Genomic DNA, 18,373 nt, shown 5'->3' on the forward strand with positions numbered 1-18,373 from the left:
TGGAGCTGCACGGACGGCGCGCTGATCGGCTCCTGTTCGCCAACAAAAGCAGGAGAGACACGGTCGGATTCGGTGTCCTATCCGGCGTCCGACGGGCCGGATCGGCAGCCGGAAACGAGGTGTTTTGCCGTGCCGAAGTGCCAAATCAGACGTCTGGCGTGCGACAAACTGGACTGATTTGCATCGTTCGATGCGTCCGACAACCGCACCGTCGTCTGGCCGCAGCCAATGACAGCGCGAATGGTATGTGACGTTCTCTGACGTTCCCGCAACGGAGGCGGCACTGGCTGGACGGTTTCTCGCAGTCTTTCTCTTGTTCCTTGCCTGCTGCAGTTTGTTTCCGGCAACAATATTTACCAGTTCAGTAAAATTATCTCGAACGTGTGCTTGTTATGCAAAGCAGCGCCTAGTGCACTAGCACTAAGCTACTGGCGAGATCGTGAGCCGCGACGCTCTTGCCGCTGGAATTTCTTGATGGAAATAAAAATACAGTCCCACTATCGTCCCTAAAACCTTTGCACAGTTAAAAAAAATTACTCTCGTTCCTAGATACAAAACCTTGGTCAGCCTGGAAGTAAATTTTTACCTCGACTGGCACGTAGCGAAAAAAAAAACCCAGAACGAGAACGCGATACAGGACGAGCGGTTTACTCTCATTTCGGGTTATCTTTCTTTAGTGTGTACAGGTACTACCTTACCACTTCCAATGGGTCGCTACCTATCGTAAACTGCTGTTTTCTTCCGAGACTGTTAAACATTACTTTAGTTTTCTCGAGATTAATTTTTAGACCCATCCTGCTGTTTTGCCTCTCCCAAACAGTGACCATGCATTGCAGTTGGTCTCCTGAGTTACTAAGCAAGGCAATAACATCAGCGAATCGCAAGTTAGTAAGGTATTCTCCATTAACTCTTATTCCCAATTCTTCCCAATGAAGGTATCTGTATACCTCCTGTAAACAAGCTGTTAATAGCATTGGAGAGATCGTTTCTCCCTGCCTGACGCCTTTCTTTATTGGAATTTTGTTGCTTTCTTTATGGAGGACAACGGTTGCGGTGGAGCCGCTATTGATATCTTTCAGTATTTTTACATACGGCTCGTCTACACCCTGATTCTGTAATGCCTCCATTGCTGATGAGGTTTCGATTCAATCAAACGCTTTATCGTAATAGATGAAAGCTATATATAAGGGTTGGTTATATTGCAAGACACCTAAACTGGAAACTCTCATCGGAGGGCCCAAGTTATTGCGTCATCGTTTTTCAGCAAATTCTTGTTGTGCTGCCTATCGTTCACTGCTCTATTTGATGCCGTAATGCTTGTGAAAGGATTGCTAAGTTTGTTCATCTGCAAACAATTCTGACACGTACGCGCTGCTGTGTGACGTAAACAGGTTATGAGTAGTCTTTCATTTCATGTAGTGCGGCTCCTCTGCGAACAAAGACATGCTTATGTTTGTCTTTTTGCTTTGTGCAGTGGCGCGACAAAAACGTAGTGAAGGTCCGTTTAGGTGGTACAGCAATGAGTATTGTTGGAACTTTCCAGCAGAAAACTCGTTGTGATTTATTGAGCACAGATTTAATAATTATACAATGTCCTGCAGTGCAAGCATTTTCATCCGCTATTGTAATTACCGCATAATATATATATATATATATATATATACAAAACCGCAATAACTCAAGACAGCAGCTCGTGTGCCACTTGCGGCTAGTTGTGTTACATCCACTTTTTCTATGTACTAATTTATTAAAGAACTTCGGGTAACCTTCCCTGTGCTCTCCTTGCTGTCAGACATTCTTGGCCTATGATAACATATATATATATATATATATATATATATATATATATATATATATATCATGAGAAGCCAACACACACTGACACCGAGGCCAACATAGGGTAAATTAGCTGTGCTTAATAAATGCAATGAAGAAACGATAAATAATGGAAATTAAAGTGGATGAAAAAACAACTTCGCGAAACGAGGAGGTTGTGGGTTCGGTTCCCACCTGCGGAAAGTTGTTTTTCATCCACTTTAATTTCCATTAATTTATCGTTTCTTCATTCCGTTTTTTAGGCACAACTAATTTCCCCTATGTTGTCCTTGGTGTCAGTGTTGGTTGGCTTCTCATGATATGACTAATAAAAATCGGGCCCCTCTGGTCCCCCTTTCTTCTCGTTTATTACATAACGAGGGTCTCAGATCCGGCAACATTAATGCCTTGAGCTAGCATATGTGAGTTTATTGACCAGTTGTCTTCACGAAAAAAGATCATTTTCTCGTGACGCCTGCAGCAACAAGGACGTTCCACGTCCGCCGCCAAGGTCTGTGAGTGGTGGCGCTGGCTAACACTCCCAGGGTTCTACTGGGACACATAAATACCCAAGAAAGTGCGTGCGTTCATGTTCATAATCTTCTGCTGCATGTCTTGCGTTGCCCCGGAGTGTTAGTCTCAATTCAATGGTAAAAAAAACGGAGGGAAACCTTCGTGCTGAAACTGCTATAGCCTTAATCTCCTGATTTTACAAAGGCATCATCCAATCTACGAGGCGCACTAAACTATTAGTTTGTGAAAATGAGAGTTCATTTCCCGCGATTATTATTGCGAAAGCAATAAATGGTTCTTGAGACGGAAAACCGGGCATTGGCGTCGTTATGACACGTTGGTAAAAAAGCCTGCCAACCACTGACCTTTGGTGTGAGTTGAATGCACGACATTTAGTACTTAGTAAGGCGAAGAGATCACGGCAGTTCTTTAGGCTACAGTTCATTAGAGCACATGCACCTACGACCTATGTTGGGAGTTGAGTCCACGTCCTTGGGTTGTGGCCTAATATCTAAGCATCGCGTAGTGATCGTACTGCTTTCGCATTCATCTGCGTAGGGTTAAATATGTGCCTCTTGATAGTTTTTCCAGGCTGCCGAAATTGGCATGCATCAAACGGCACAGCCGCCGCAAGATCACCGAAAGCAGCCTAGAGCTAATAGCGGAATTTATTCACTGACATGGCGTGGCGCATGAAATGGTTCTGCAAGGCAGGAAGCAAACAGAAAGCCTTCTCTGGGGCTATATTAGTGTGAGAAATAATAAAAAAGTATATGGAGAAGTACAGTTGTTAAAGTATCGCATTAGTGTCTAGTTTGCTTGGCATAATGCTTCGTGTAACACACATGTTGTAGTTTCTTCGTTGACACGCATGCCTTTGTTCCTTTATTTTCTATAGATAACGTCTTTATCCAGACTGGTATGTATATACCATAACATGTGTCAGCCGCGCATTAGCTCTCGAGTGCAAAGTGTCAATATTAAAAACGACAACAAGAAAACAAGCGTGACTGAAAATGGCTTGCCAAATTTGGTGGGAGCTGCCTTTTTGAATTTAAATAAATAATAATAACACTTTACGACGGATATCGGTGAGCCATATTGAATCGCGCGGCTTTCCCGGTTGTCCTGAGCGGACACCGGGACATCAGTGCTTACAATGCTATCACCAGGCACGCGCCTGCATTTGAGTGAATGCGCACGGCGAGCCGCGAGAGGGACTCGAAGAGCAGTTCACCGCCCCGGACGATATTAATAACCAACACGCGCATCCTACAACATCCTCGCCTTCACGAAGAACACAATAAACGCAATAAATGCGTAACGCTCTCTTGCGCGTGTAAGCTGTTGCATAGCGGCAACTACAAACTGGTACGCATACTTATTTTATTCTCCACCACGCCATGCATACGGCGCTGCATTCTTTAACATGCCCACATTGTGACGAATACTAAATGCTCTATCACGTTGTATTGACATGCAGAAGCACAGCAGAGCTGGTGATGGAGATGATAATTTTGATTCATTTCCACCCCCTTTAAACGGTGCGCTTACACTCGCCTGGTCCGTGACAACCATAGTGCGACTCACCGCGCAGCAATGACGCGCAGCACTCCAAGTATGTAACACATGTTCGCAACACACACAGTTGACATAGGTTTACAAGCAAGGGTTGAGCCAAGCGGTCAAGGTAAAAAAGTATAGAAAGCATCAGTAACAGAGCACACGACGCAGGTCGTGTACTTGCAAGGGTGGGAGCTCCGGCGAAGTCATGGGGAATTAGCTGACCCCGAAAAATAGCAGCGTTGACACCACGTTGGAAGTAGAGAGGACCATGGAAGCTGCAGCTATGCCTTCATAGAAGGGCTCAAATTTGATTGCAGTGCCCGAGTTACTAGAGTCGAAGACACATATGGTGAATGGCAAACATTGCAACTTTGTGATTAGAGCTACCACATCGGCAGAAACACACTTCTGCAATTGAGAGCTTACTCTGAAAGGCACGCTTTGCGGAAACTGGACATGTGTATCAAACCTGACGAGCAGTTCTTTCTGCTCGTCATGTGGCGTACATTGCAGGTAAGGCCGTGCGCTCTTGTTTATTGACCCGCAGAACCACTGACAAAGGAAAAGGAAGGACTTTGTGTCGCATGTGTGGATATCAAAAGTAATAATGTACATCAGGTTACGGCTGCGATAAAAACAGTAACACGTTGGGCATGTGCTTCTGCAGCAGGACTGTTTTCATGGGCGCACAAATTAGTAGAGGTCTTAGAAGTAGCCCGTCGTAGAAGACTTCAATCTAGGAGTTGATAGGGTTTCCGAGGTAGGCTGATCCGGTGACGAGTCCTTTTCTGCACCAAGATCCGTACACCTTCCAGAAGGTTAGGCTAAGTGTAAAAACGAAAATACTGATGCCAACTATGACCGATGCCAATTATGACCCTTTTTCAGTAGGTTGTACAGTGGGTTCAGCTTAGCAGATATATTTGGAATGAATGTGGCATGAAAACTAAGCATGCCAAGGTAAGCTTTTAGTTCCGTATGGTTTGTGGGTTCTGGAGTGTTTTTGCCAGAGTTGACATTCTCTTTGCAAGGACGCACATCCAGATTTTCAATAACGTGGGCTAAATACTTCAAAGAGGGTTTGAAAAACTAATATTTGTCTTTCTTAATTGTAAGTCAGTTGTGCTCAAGCTTTGCGAGCACAACTTCTGCTGACTCCTTATGCACTGGCAGCTGCTGATATGGGCCGGTATTTTGTAGCGATGCCATTTCCGATTCTATGCTTTTTCAGGCTTTTCGCGCTTGGCCAGTGGTCAGAGCGATGGTCTGCCCGCATCATGAACGGGATCAGGCGGCCGTGTGTGGTGGATGATAAGAATAGCATAGAATAAGGCATAAGGCATCGCTACAAAATAGCGGCCATGCTGTGGCTAAATCTGTATTATGCCAGGCTCACCTACCATGCGAGGGCATGCGCCGATGCGATCATGCGAATGAGCTACAGATAAAGACTGCACGTGCTTATCATGCAGGGCACCACGTATGCCTACCTCGTTCTGTTTATAAAATTTCTTTGTTCCTGATTTCCCATCGTGTCGCATCTGATACATATTGTCAGAAGTGGTAGCGTTGATTCGCGATGCACACACATGAATCGACCCCGCACAGTAAGCAGCAACCGAGGAAAACGACGCAAAGTTCAGGGAGGCTGGATCAATTGCTCGCCAAACATGGAACTACTTCAGGCACCTGACCTCTTGCTGCTATCCGGAAACATCGCAAAGAATTCGGAGCGATTCAAAGAGAAGTTTGAGCTTGGAGGCAACGGCAGCAGCGAATGAACCGAGGACTCCAGCCACAAAGACTGCGCTTCTGCTGAGCTTTGCGGGAGACGACGCGCTCGAGGTATTCAATTATTTTTCTTTTCCGCGGAAGAAAGCAATAAGGATTATAAGACCATAGCAAACAAGTTAGCTGAGTACTGCCAAGAGCAGCTGAATGAAATTTTTGAGAGATACTTGTTCCACTCGAGAACACAAGCAGAAGGCGCACCATTCGAGCATTTCCTGCGTGACCTGAAAAGACACGCACACAGCTGTGACTTTGAGCCCTTGCCTGAATCCTTACACAGCGACCAGATTGCCTTCGGTACAAACAACGCCAAGCTGCGCGAAAGGATGCTGAAAAGACCTCACGCTCCTCAAAGCTGTACAGACATGCCGTGCAGCGGAAGTAACTGCCCTACAGAACGAAGCGTGGTTGCAGGCAGACCGCCATGTTGGTGTGGTTAAAAAATCGGAAAAGTTCAGTTGTACCAAATGAACTGTTACTTATGAGTTGCGCCCCCGTTTGCCCTTTCTCCTTTTCTCGTATGCATCTTCTTCGCGCACTGTTTCAATTGGAGGAAACCACACCAACTTGTCCAGCTCTCAGTTGTGATGTGCACTTCGAAATCATTCGAAATTCGAAAAATTTAATGAAATTACCAAAAGTCAGTTTTCTGGATGCTAATTGCACTTCATTTTGATGGAACAGTAAACATTATGCTGGAAATTGTTGTTTTGCTAGAAGGGCTATAAATACTTACACAAAAGACTGTTTCGTTCGTTATGATACCAAATTACTCAAGTATTTCAGTAATGCTGCACAATGCGAAAGTGTCCATTCTTTCTTCGAACAGCCGTAGTAATCATGCATTACCAAATTTTCCTTTCCGATTGTTATAACTTGTGGACCCTTCATGAAAATCCTGTCCTCTTGGAAAAGAAGGTTCAATGAAACGGAAAAACATAATTGCAAAAAGTGAGTTTTATTGGCGGCTGAAAGAACGCAAGAAACTTTCACTTGTCGTGAGCCCTTTTAGAGCGCAGCTCTAAGGCGGCCATTCTTTCTGCGAGTATCGGTGCTCCTTGTAACCGACTGTTGTAACCAGGAAGGAAGAGCGAGAAGGCCCATTGAGGAGTCACATACGCACAGGTTTAATGGCCTCTCAGACATGTTTTATCTCAAGTAGAAGAAGAAGATCACGCGCTGTAAGATCACCGACCGCGCTCAGTCACGGGGAACTATGTTCCCCGCTTTCACTAGATGGCAGCATGTACAACACCCACCGAACGAGCACAGCGAAAGATGAAACATTGAACGCGGAAGGCAGCTGGCGATGAGAGGAGGCGATAGCGAAGAGAGCGCGACGATGCACGCATAGAGCTGGGGTCAAATTTCACATTAGGGACAATCGTAGTCGTCCGTGATTTTTTTATGTGTATGTTCATCCTGCGGTATTCAGTACGACGAAGGCAGAGAGATGCTGACGTTTCACACATCTTCGATAACTGAAAACTTTTAGGGTAAATACTTGAGTGCATAAAAGCTAATACTACTACGAATTGTACAGATACAGACTAGGCATTAGGCGAAAAAAAATATGGGGAGTAGTTTGAAAACTGTAATGCTTCATCACAAATGCTTATTTCGGCCTTGCGCATTAGGTTTTCGATATATGAGGACCAACAAATATGATTCTTTGTAGAAATTCAAAACAAAACTAATTTCTTGATCTAGCATTGCAATTTGTATTAGAAAAAAGTATTACTGAAATTGTACCACTTTTCAAATGTGCTTCCCAATTTGCGCAGCTCAACAGTTGCTCCTCCAGAAAGAAATCTGATATACCCTTCTTTGTACAGGCCAGTTTGGCCTCATTTCATGGGATAATAGTGTTTCTATCAAGTTAGCAGTCTTTCTCGGAATTTTTCTGTGCAAATGTTTGCAAATGCAGCAGCTGTTCTGATGCATCTGATCCTGGTCATATTTCCTTATAGCTGTGCTACTCCAAATAAAAATCGGGAAAATGCCTCGTTCTCTATGTTTGACCTTAATGCTTAGCCAAGGCAGAACTGGTACATCACCTACCACTATCGGGCGGCTGCTGCGTACGCCGCGTGGGCGCCTGTGTATTGAAAGCTATCTGCGATGGGGACAAAGTGTGCCGAATGCTGGTAGCTTCGTGTGATCGGTGGTTTCCACGCTCAGTTCGCATTGAAGTGAGACGCAGCATGACAGTCAATTCGCACGCTGTTTCTGCGTCATCAAGTAGCGCCTGTGTGTTGTCTCGTGGTGCAGCCGTAGATGCGGTAGTTGCTCAGAAGATCGAGCAGTGTCTGTGTCCATTCACATGGCAAGCAAAACTTTGCTACGGCTCGACAAACTTGGAGTAACCGCGTTCAACAACGGCAATTTATTACCGGCTCAACAAGCCCCCAGAGACCGTTTTTAAACTTCACTAAATATTGTTGTTTTTTGCGTCCGTTTAGAGTAAAATGATGGCGGTAAATATTTCTGTGGCGTGATGAAAAAGGAGTAGAATGTGAAAAAGGACCAAATCGCAAGTTTGACTCCCGGCTGTGACGAATGCATTCAGGGTAAAAGAAAATACCGAAAGTAACTTTCATTAAAGCTCGTTGAAGAACCGTGATCGTCAGAATATAGTTCCAAGCCTCCCGTTCATTGCTCGGCGACGTTAGTGAAAACTCACGTTTTATACAAGCCGAGGGCATAATAAAGTTCAAGTTCTCCGGCAAGTCAATCACGGTTAACATTGAGAGCTAAGCCCCCCTGCACGTTTGAAGAGCTGGTTGCATCGGGCAGGTGCTGAACTAAACAGCTGCATTATAAACTCAATAAGCTGAGTATTTGTTCAACAAGCTGAAGATCGATGATAAGTTTGTTTGGCAGACATAACAGGTATTTTATCATTGGCGTCATGAACCATTTTTACTACATTCATATATATGTATGCATATGGATATGTACATATATATGTGTGCGTGTAATAAATCTTTTGCCCAACTTTATTTGCCTTCGTTTCTAATTTTAACATTGTAAATTACTAAAAAAACATTCTTGTGATTCCCTTGTTGTCATTCTCGCTTGAAGTGATTGTGACTTAAAAAAAGGCGGCGGATCAGTTATAGTTCAGTTCTATATATATATATATATATATATATATATATATATATATATATATATATACATAATGAATATTTCTTATTCACACGCCATAGACAGTTTTACTACACATAGAAGCGACGGTCTTTCGTTTTCCCTAATAGGAACATAAGGTACACTAATATGTAATACGGGAAAGGAACACACGAAACTGTACTGCGTCAATGTTGTGTGGCGCATTTGCCTAACGATTTTCTCAAAATATTGGCTTTGTGCGACTGAATGCATAACTAAACGCTAACGTGCATAATAGTTGTGCATTCAATTTTGCTATCTTCGCAAAATATCCTTTATCGCACCTAGAAGCGAGCCCATTAATTCTCGATTGACAATCCATGCCACAAAACGGAAATATGTGTACGACATCTGACTTATCCAACTAAGTGCAATTATTCGCTCTCCTGCTACTACAGTGACGTTCACTAGTGAAAAAACGCAAATTATGAGAGTTGTGGCAACGTACTTTTGGAAAAAAAGAGTGAAACACAGTCTGACATTCCAACACTTATGAATACGACGTGAAATACAAGCGACCAAAGGCTACATGATGCTGCGCTTCTAAATTTTATTTAGGCAACGAAGCTAAAGTGATAGCACGTTAACTTAAAGAGAAAAATACTTGTTTACAAAATTTTTTAAGGAATGTGTCTAGTGGTAAAGAAAGAATGTAAAGCCTTAACTTAATACCTTTGCTTGTTCTATTTTTCTTTGCAGGCATGTTATAAGTTCGGAAATACGATATGGTAATGGAGAAAATTCTAGTGTGAATGTGAAATAGAAATAAAATTTTCTAGAACTGCTTCAACCTGGTAGCTTGCATTATGGAGCAGAAGAAGAAAAAACACAAAGAAATTTGCCGACTTGGTTGAATAATTTGTTTTACTCAGAGCACAGATACCACTTCCTGTTTCACACTCATTATTTAGCACTCTTGCGCGTCGGTCAATTATAAAGCAACACCTAATTTCGAGGTCCAAGTAATTTCTTTTTTTCTGTTGCGGTTTTTTTTTAGGTTCACAGTACCATTGAAGAAGGGTGCAGCTGCAGCAAGCGAATCTAGCATAAAATGATAAAACTTGCCTCTATCACCAGTGCGTAGTCTTGTCTCAGAACCTGTTGAAGACCTCCTGGCACTGATAAAGTGTGGAAGAATTTTCAGTGCAGAGGAACTAGGAAAATCTGAAGCTATTTAAGCGCATGCTTTAGCCTCAGCGAAGTAGTCGAGAAGCTGAACCTTTCTTCTGCTGATAAGCAGTGGAGGGCCTACCGCCGTCCAATATCGCATGGGCCACCTCGCCACATCAGAACCCCGACTGACCAATGGACATAAGAGAGGACAAAGCATCGTCTGCAATGAAACCCATGGTAGTTCCCCTCAATTTAGCTGAACCTGCTTGAGGGAACTCTACAGATATAGACTGCTGGGAAAACCAGCACAGTAATCGCATACACCACGACAAGAGCGACTCCCCAGCATTCTCCAGGAAAGCTCTGCCATCGAGTCCACGATTCACGGACTTACGCTTGCTACTTGGCAATGCGTATGCCACCATTTGTTTTTTTTTCCTCTGTTTTATGGACCACATTTAAGTTTATTCTTCGAAATTGTTAGTTTCATGTCCCCTATTATTTGCTTGCAATTCTGTGGTCGGCATGATTGATCTATATTAAGCGCATATGTGTTTGGGTTCTCCTCTTTCACATTTGATTTGTGTATTGTTGTCAGCCGATAAATGCATTTTTTTCTTTCTACAGATTTTAACACCTTCAGTGTGTTCACTTCAGCACAGGATAACCCACCGGCTTGTATACCCCGGCGACGACTTCTCCACGACTTCGCTCCGACGGAGACCAGGTGACAAGCTGTGACAGTAACGTATGTGTGAAATTCAAGTTGGCTTCACCACCTGTCTTTAATCTGCGCACCTTTTCTGACCTACTAAGGCTCTTCACGCATTAAGAGTGGCGTTTTTTGTATTGCGCAAGGGTAATTTAGCAAAAAAGGTGAAATCATTTTTCTCCTTATTCGTTTCAAATAGAAGACCGCGGCTTTGCATCGTGTGCGCGACGCTGCCCTGAATAATCAAATTTAGAAGCAATGCGTTGTCTGAGCCTGCTACAAATGCAGGCTGCTTCTCCGCTGTTCGTTATTCAGTGGCTAGGAAACAGAGTGCTCAGCGCTTCTTCACCTTGTGTTGTGCTGCTGCACTAATTCCATGGAGCAACCGATATTTAATGGGTTTTCGAAAAGTAAGCAAAAAAATTATAGCCTACCAAGGATGCTTTTCAGACTTGATACTATATATATTTTTTTAAAGTACATACTGTGTACACAAAGACCATGCAGGGTGGATAAAACAGTGTTATCTCACAAAAAGTAAAACAATGTCAATACAACAAAATGCGGAAACAATACGACAATAATGCTGGTACAAAAGGTAAGAAATCGTTAAAGGAGTCTTATAAGGCAAGTATTTTCCAGTCATTAATAGTGGGTGGAAAGAAAGTGCTTTTAAATAGAGTGTTAAATAGGTTGGTTCTGGCAAAAAAGGGGGTTATTGCATTTTGGTGATTATGGCGAGTGATGGTAACTTAAGATCACTGTGATATGACGTTATTCATGTGTTTAGCTGCGTTCTGTTTCCATTAGCTCCAATAATGTAATTTTTATATTATAATGAATCATTATTTGCTGCACTTCTACTACAGTCTTGTAAAAAGATGCCACGACACAAAATTCTCTACGTATATAATTGTCTGCAATACAAAACCATAAAAAAATAATACCACATTATCCACGTGCCCGTTCTTGAACCCTTGCATAAAAACACAGGACGGTGAGAATCAGCAAATTTTTGTATTTGTAATTGAGCACTTCATTAGATTTAGTAAGTTGACGCATTACTTTTTCAGTTTAAGCTGCTTGGTCGCTTGACTAGACGGCAACAGTATAACACTGCACACTTGAGATGTTGAAATTCGGAAGAGTAATTTGGGAATTTATGACGGCACATGATGACATCGATGTAGCTCAGCGCAGAAAAAGTAAATCACATCACTTTCGCTAAAATAGCAGCTTGGGCTTGTTGGTTTTTCATCCTGGTGTTAACAGCGCAAAACGTAGACGAGACACGAAGGCGACACCACAAACGCTGACTTTCAACAACGTTTATTTGAAAGATACACTGCACCTTATACTATTGCTAACACGTGTCACAGTCACTTGATCGCACATCATGTGAAACACGCACTTTTTTTCTTTTTTGCACTCATGATAGTCGTTGCACGTGTAAAAGCTCAAGTTCTTTTCTTGTCAGTAACAAGGACGGCGTGCTGGCGGAGTGGTGACGAAGCCTGCTAATCTCGGCTGCCTCAAATATCTCCCGGACTAGCTGGTCGTTGTGTTTCTCCAGCCCTTCTCAGCGTCTGAATTCTGCGGTGCAAGGTGTAGACGGGAAATCCCTGACATGGATACCTAGATTCTTCTTAGCCTGCTGGCCGCTAAGTTTATGTTCCTTTAGTCTTGTTTATACGTCTTGAAGTTCGTCCTATATACCGTTTTCCACATTTCAAAGGTATTGAATACACAACCGCTTCTTTGCGCTCCACAAAACGATTCTTGTGATTTATCGTGCACCCTTGCTGTTGACGCGTCGGCAGAGGCTTTTCAGTTTTTCCAGGGCAGTAAGCACTACATTAACTCCCGTTTAGCGCCCAATCTTTTTCAGCCTGTGAGATAAGTTGTGCTCGTATGGCAGGGCCACTGTCCTTCGCATTTCATTCATATTTGGCTTCTCGCCACCTTGCTCGCCATGGAGACGCTCGAGTTCTAGGTTCCTGCTCATTTTGTCTGCAACAGACACAAGGCGGTGCGACGGGTAACCAGCAGTAGTAAGTCGGTCAACCTTCCGACGAAAACTTTGTTCCATCGCGTGGATGCACGATTTTTAAGCGCATTTGTGGGACAAAGGTTTGCAGTTGCTCTCTTCACCAGTTCTTAATGCGCAGGTTGACAGCCGTACTATGGCTGGTTACAGGAATCTGGTAATCCATGTCAGGGATTGCCCCTCTAAAGCTTGTGCCGCAGAATTCAGGCGCTGTGAAGTGCTGAATGACCAGCTGGTTCATTAGGTAATTGAGGCAGCCGAGATTACCAGACTTCGTGACCAATGCGTTAGCACACCGTCCTCGTTACGTACGAAAAAAAGGAATTCGAGTGTTTGCACGTGCAACGATTATCTTGAGTAAAAAAAAGAAATGAAAAACTGCGTGTTTCACATGATGTGCGATCACGTGCCTGCGATACTGTGGCAATGGTATAAGAAGCCGTGTTTCTTTCAAATAAACACTGTTGAAAGTCAGTGCTGGTGGTGTCGTCTTCCCGTCTCGTGTCTCATCTATGTTTGGCGCTGTTAACACCATAATCACATGATGCATTGGATTCGAGATCCATCAGTCACAGCAACATTCGCAGCTGTAAAAAATGTATTTGCTGTTTGCTGTTGTCCCGCAAAAGGTTCAAACTGAGCATGCTGGTACGCCAATATGCATAGTTAGGGTGAACACATGAACGTGTGGCTATGCTCCGTGGTGCGCCAGCGCTGTCGCGAATTTAGGAGAAAACAGAATTATGCAGGTGCAATAACACCTGAAGGCGTGGCTTTGTATTATCTGCTCGATTATTGGGGTGTGCTAAAGCTGCGCGTAGCGAGTAGACTACCCTGCCAGCAGTTTCATCAAGCAGGGTAATAGTGCCGCAGTAGCATAAGCGGTTGCGTGGCACATGTCTTTGGATGACCCCATGATGAGATAATAAACTGCATCTATTCCAGTAAAATGATCTGCTATGAAGTCGAAACGGATTTGTCTGTTTTCTAAACAGGCAGAGTTGATGAAAGGGTCTAACTTCTTTCTCTCTAACGAAAGAGTCTCGCGCCATCTGTGCAATTCATCATTTTCGAAATATAGAAACTGGTGGACCTTGAGATGCAGCTCTGACAGTTAACGGCGTTTGTCGCTAGTTTAAGTGTTTAGGCGAAAGAAAAGATCAAAAAACAATTAGTGGGAGGGGAAAAATGTCCTCTCAAAGAAAAGAACGAGTAAACAAAGAAACTAATAACAACACACAATGTCAAACATGAAGTTTGATTTGAATGATGCAGGTCTCGATACGACCAAAAATTGACATAGAAATGACAAAAACTGTGCACCTCCTTGAGTGTCAAGGACAGGAAAAGTCACCTTCACTTCGATAGACGTGACAGCTCGATTGTCGTTGCTTGGTAGGGTAGTCGACATCAGCCGCCGCAGTGGTAGCTTGGTTGTTGAGTCTATGATCGTTGCCTGCACGAGGCTGCGCTTCAGTGTGCGTGGCCTGCTTCCGTCGAGGCCACCACTGCGATAAGCAGCCGAAACCGAAAAGGACCACCCCGGCGGCAGAATTTTGATGGGGGCTAAATGCAAAAACCCGCGTACTTAGATTTAGGTGTGCGTTAAAGAACTGCAGGCGGTTCAAATTTCCGGAGTCCACCAGCCTCATTATCATATCGTGGTTTCGACACTTAAAACCGCGCAATCTAATCAAGAGGACCCCGACCCAGGGACGGCCCACATGGACAACGCATCGACAAGTTCCGACTAGGATATGGCCCTTGGCATCTTCGCCTTGGCAAGATCTGCTCAGCAGGCCTCCAGGCAAAAGGTAGTGCTTGGTTTGATCAGGCATTACCTGGTCAAACGACTACAGCAGCAACAATGGCAGGAGCATTTCTTCCCGAGCCGCACACTCATCCAGCGGACAGAGTAGCTTCACTGCTCGAGCTCCTCCGCAAATTCTCCACGGAGCATTTTTACTTGACCACCTGTACCACCTTCATGCTTGGCGTTTACATGCGAATACCTGAATTTGATCATGAGGCGTGCCATCGTGCGGGACTCCGGATAGCTTTTGACCCCTCAGGAGACCCTAATTGCACTAATGCAGTTTTTTGTTTCATTACGCCTCCATTGAAAGGCAGCCGCTTGGCCCAGATTTCAGTACGCGTCCTGGTGCGCGCCACACTCGCCAATAAGCCGCCGCGGAGGGTTCTCGCGCCACCTGCCCTCTGCTCCTCTTTCTCGCCTCACTTTCGTTCTTTTCCCAACCTCTGAAATCTACTCAGTACACAAATGGCAGCGTGCAAGAAAAAAAAATAAAAAAGGCAATTCTTTCCTTTCGCGACAGCAGTACACAAACACAAGGCTGGCTTCCCCGCGGCATCGATCTCACTTAGATACTTTGCAATAGTTTGCGTAACAAAGCTCTCCTCTTTTACAGGGAACACCGGAGCGCATGGCAGCTGCTCGACGACACCGCAGGGTGGCAGCTGCAACGAGTTTCGTGCATGCGCAGTGAGCGCGGTGGCCGGTGCTCTTTCGTCGCATGCTATCATCTGCTGCCACGCTCCGGATTGTCGCGAAGCGAGCAGCTCGCGTAGTTCGTTTTTCAAAACAATAGCTTCTCTTCCAGCTAGAAAGAAAATGACCAGATTGATCTATGATCATACAAATGTCACCCTACACATCAACAGAAGTGCTTGAGAAATTAAAATGCCCTTTAACGGTGGTGGTGGGATCTTTGTCCAGCCCACGAACTGCACCGACTCAAATATACATTGGCTCACTTGAGATTAGTACTAGATGGTGAAACATTATCTTAATGCTGGAGTGCCCCAGAGAAACGTTAGCAAAGAAAGTATCATGTTTCTCTTTAAATTGCAGCGGCAGAAATGTGTGCAATGTACTACCTCGCGGCATCTACTCTTCCTTCAATTTTGTAGCAAATGGCTGTCAGAGTGTGCCCTCGCACTCTCTAGCCGACTTTACAAACGCGGGACCGGCTTGCTTCGCGAAGATTTGAAGTGAGGCAGCGGACGACAGCTGATGACTAAACATCTGCGTCCGCAATGCTCCTGCAGGATACTCGTTGCAGCCGCCTGCTGGTGGTGGCGCCTAGCAGACGCTGCGCACTCCGATTTTTCTTCTAGCAGTGTACCGCTCTGTGCATGCTGCAGTTTCTTCGTGGGCATACATTCTCACGTTCGTTGACTTAGCATGCACAAAATATCACGTTCTCCACTGGTTTCTATACTGCACGACGTCGGCCAGTCGCGCGAGAACTGTCAAATGCCAATTCTGAATGTTGTACATTTGACATATAATGAGGCTTTGTCTTTTACCAGAAAGGGTCAATATTCAGAGGCGTTGATCCTTCGATACTACACAGTGTTTGCGGACAAAATAAATGCAGCTGGCGTGACTGTGCATGCTTTTGTATGCTTTGGATGCATGTCAACTCTGGCTGCATTCACAATATGCGGAGCGTGCCGCGTGCTTACATTTGCAGCATAACGCTCCTTATCACTGTGCATATCCATATGAAAATTGTAGCACTGTGGCAATAAAATGAACAACAGTAAATATTACAAGTGCGTGCGTTCATGTTCATACTCCTTTGCTGCATGTTAGCGTTGCGCCCGAGTGTTAGCCTCAATTCCATGGTAAAAAAAGGAGTGAAACCTTCGTGCTGAAAATGCTATTGCCCTACGCTGCTGCTTTTACACAGGCAACCACCAATCTACAAGACACACTAAATTATCAGTGTGTGAAAATGCGAGAGTTCATTTTCTGTGATTAATAATGCGAGAGCAATAAATAGTTCTTGAGTCGGAAAATCTGAAATTGGCGACGTTATGACACATTGTTAAAAAAGCCTGCAAACCCTCGAACTTTGGTGGGAGTTGAATCCACGACGTTTAGTGCTTAATAAGGTGAAGAGATCACGGTAATGTTTTAGGCTACAGTAAATTGGAGCACACGCACCTGCGAACTTTTTTGCGAGTTGAACCCACGTTCTTGCTTTGTGGCCTAATATCAAAGCATCGTGTGGTGGTGGCTGAGGAGCCTCACAAGATTCTCAAGAACAAGATGATCTCTCCGCACACCATCACGTGGTTTCCGGCTCACCTCGACCCCCAGCTTGACTCGTTTCCCAATCTTAATGACATTGCCCACTCCCAAGCGCGCGCACTAACCCACCGCGCGGGAGCAAGATTGAGCTCAGACTCTGTGGTTCTCGAGTTTCGGGACACTCTCACTACTTTCAGCGAAATTACTATGCACTATCACCTGGGTAGGAGGACTTATCCTCCCCCTCACTGCAAACTGGCTAGACCTCTGGCGTCCACTTTACGCATGCTTCAGACGCAGTGCTATCCGAACCTGGCCCTTTTCCACATGATCACTCCAGAGGCTTTCAGCTCTACTTGCCCCGACTGTGGGGCTGTTAGCAATCTCGAGCACATGCTCTGGCGATGCCCCTCGTTACAGGGACCCAATCGCATCACAGAACAAGAATGGAACTCTGCCATCCGGAGCTCAGAATATGCACATCAAACTTGGGCTGTCCAGAGAGCCCACGATGCGGCGGTTAGGCTCGGCCTACCAGTCCCCACGTGGAAGCGGCCCGCAGCTCTGCCCTAGGGCAAAGCGTCTCAGGACCTTGCTATTAAAGTTCTTTGTCTGTCTGTCTGTCTGTGTGGTGGTCGTATTGCTTTCGCATTCATCTACGTAGGGTTAACAAGGTGCCCCTTCAAACTTTTTTTCAGGCTGCCTCAATTGGCACGCATCAAATGGCACAGCCGCCGCGAGATCACCGAAAGCAGCCTGGAGCTAATAGCGGAATTTATTCACTGACCGAGGGTGGCGCTGGAAATGGTTCTGCAAGGCAGGAAGCAAACAGAGAGCCTCTTGTGGAGCAATAATAGTGTGAGAAATAATAAAAAAATAATGAAGTGAAGCATGTTTGTTAACGGTACCGAATTAGTGTCTATTTTGCTTGACATAATGCTTCGTGTAACACACATGTTGTAGTTTCTTCGTTAACACGCATGCCCATCTTCCGTGATTTTGTATGGGCACTGCCTATATGCAGACTGGCATGTAGATTCCATAACATGTGCCAGCCACGCTTTAGCTCTCGAGTGCCAAGTGTCAATATTAAAAACGACAACAATAAAACAAGCGTGATTGAATATGGCTCTCCAAATTTGGTGGGAGCTGCCTTTTTAATTTTAAATAAATATTAATAACACTTTACGACGAATATCCGTGAGCCATTTTTAATGGCGCGGAGTTCCCGGTTGCCCTGAATGGACACCAGGGTACGAGTACTGAGAATACTATCACCAGCCACGCGCCTGCATTTGAGCGAATGCACACGGCGAGCCGCGAGAGGGACTCGAAGAGCAGTTCCATGCCCCGGCCGGTATTAAAAACCTACACGCGTATCATACAACATAATATCCTTCACGAAGAACTTAAGAGATGCTGCGCAACGCTCTCTTGCGAGTGTAAGTTGTAGCATAGCGGCAAATATATTCTAGTACACATCTTTATTTGAGTCTCCACCACGCCATGCATCCGGCGCTGCATACTTTAACATGTCCACATTGTGACGAATGCTACAAGCTCTATCACGTTGTATTAGCGTGCG

General features: G+C 44.6%; 1 long non-coding RNA gene across 1 annotated transcript; it reads left to right on the top strand.

Annotated features, from left to right (window-relative positions):
• The first annotated feature begins 13 nt into the window (after window positions 1–13).
• Window positions 14–17,638, top strand: LOC135916099 (uncharacterized). Its single transcript, XR_010568850.1, has 3 exons — window positions 14–243; window positions 10,597–10,717; window positions 17,487–17,638. It is a non-coding gene; the product is annotated as an uncharacterized lncRNA (long non-coding RNA).
• Window positions 17,639–18,373: the final 735 nt, after the last annotated feature.

The sequence above is a fragment of the Dermacentor albipictus genome, chromosome 7 (genome assembly GCF_038994185.2).
Source record: "Dermacentor albipictus isolate Rhodes 1998 colony chromosome 7, USDA_Dalb.pri_finalv2, whole genome shotgun sequence".
Taxonomy (NCBI): Eukaryota; Metazoa; Arthropoda; class Arachnida; order Ixodida; family Ixodidae; genus Dermacentor; species Dermacentor albipictus.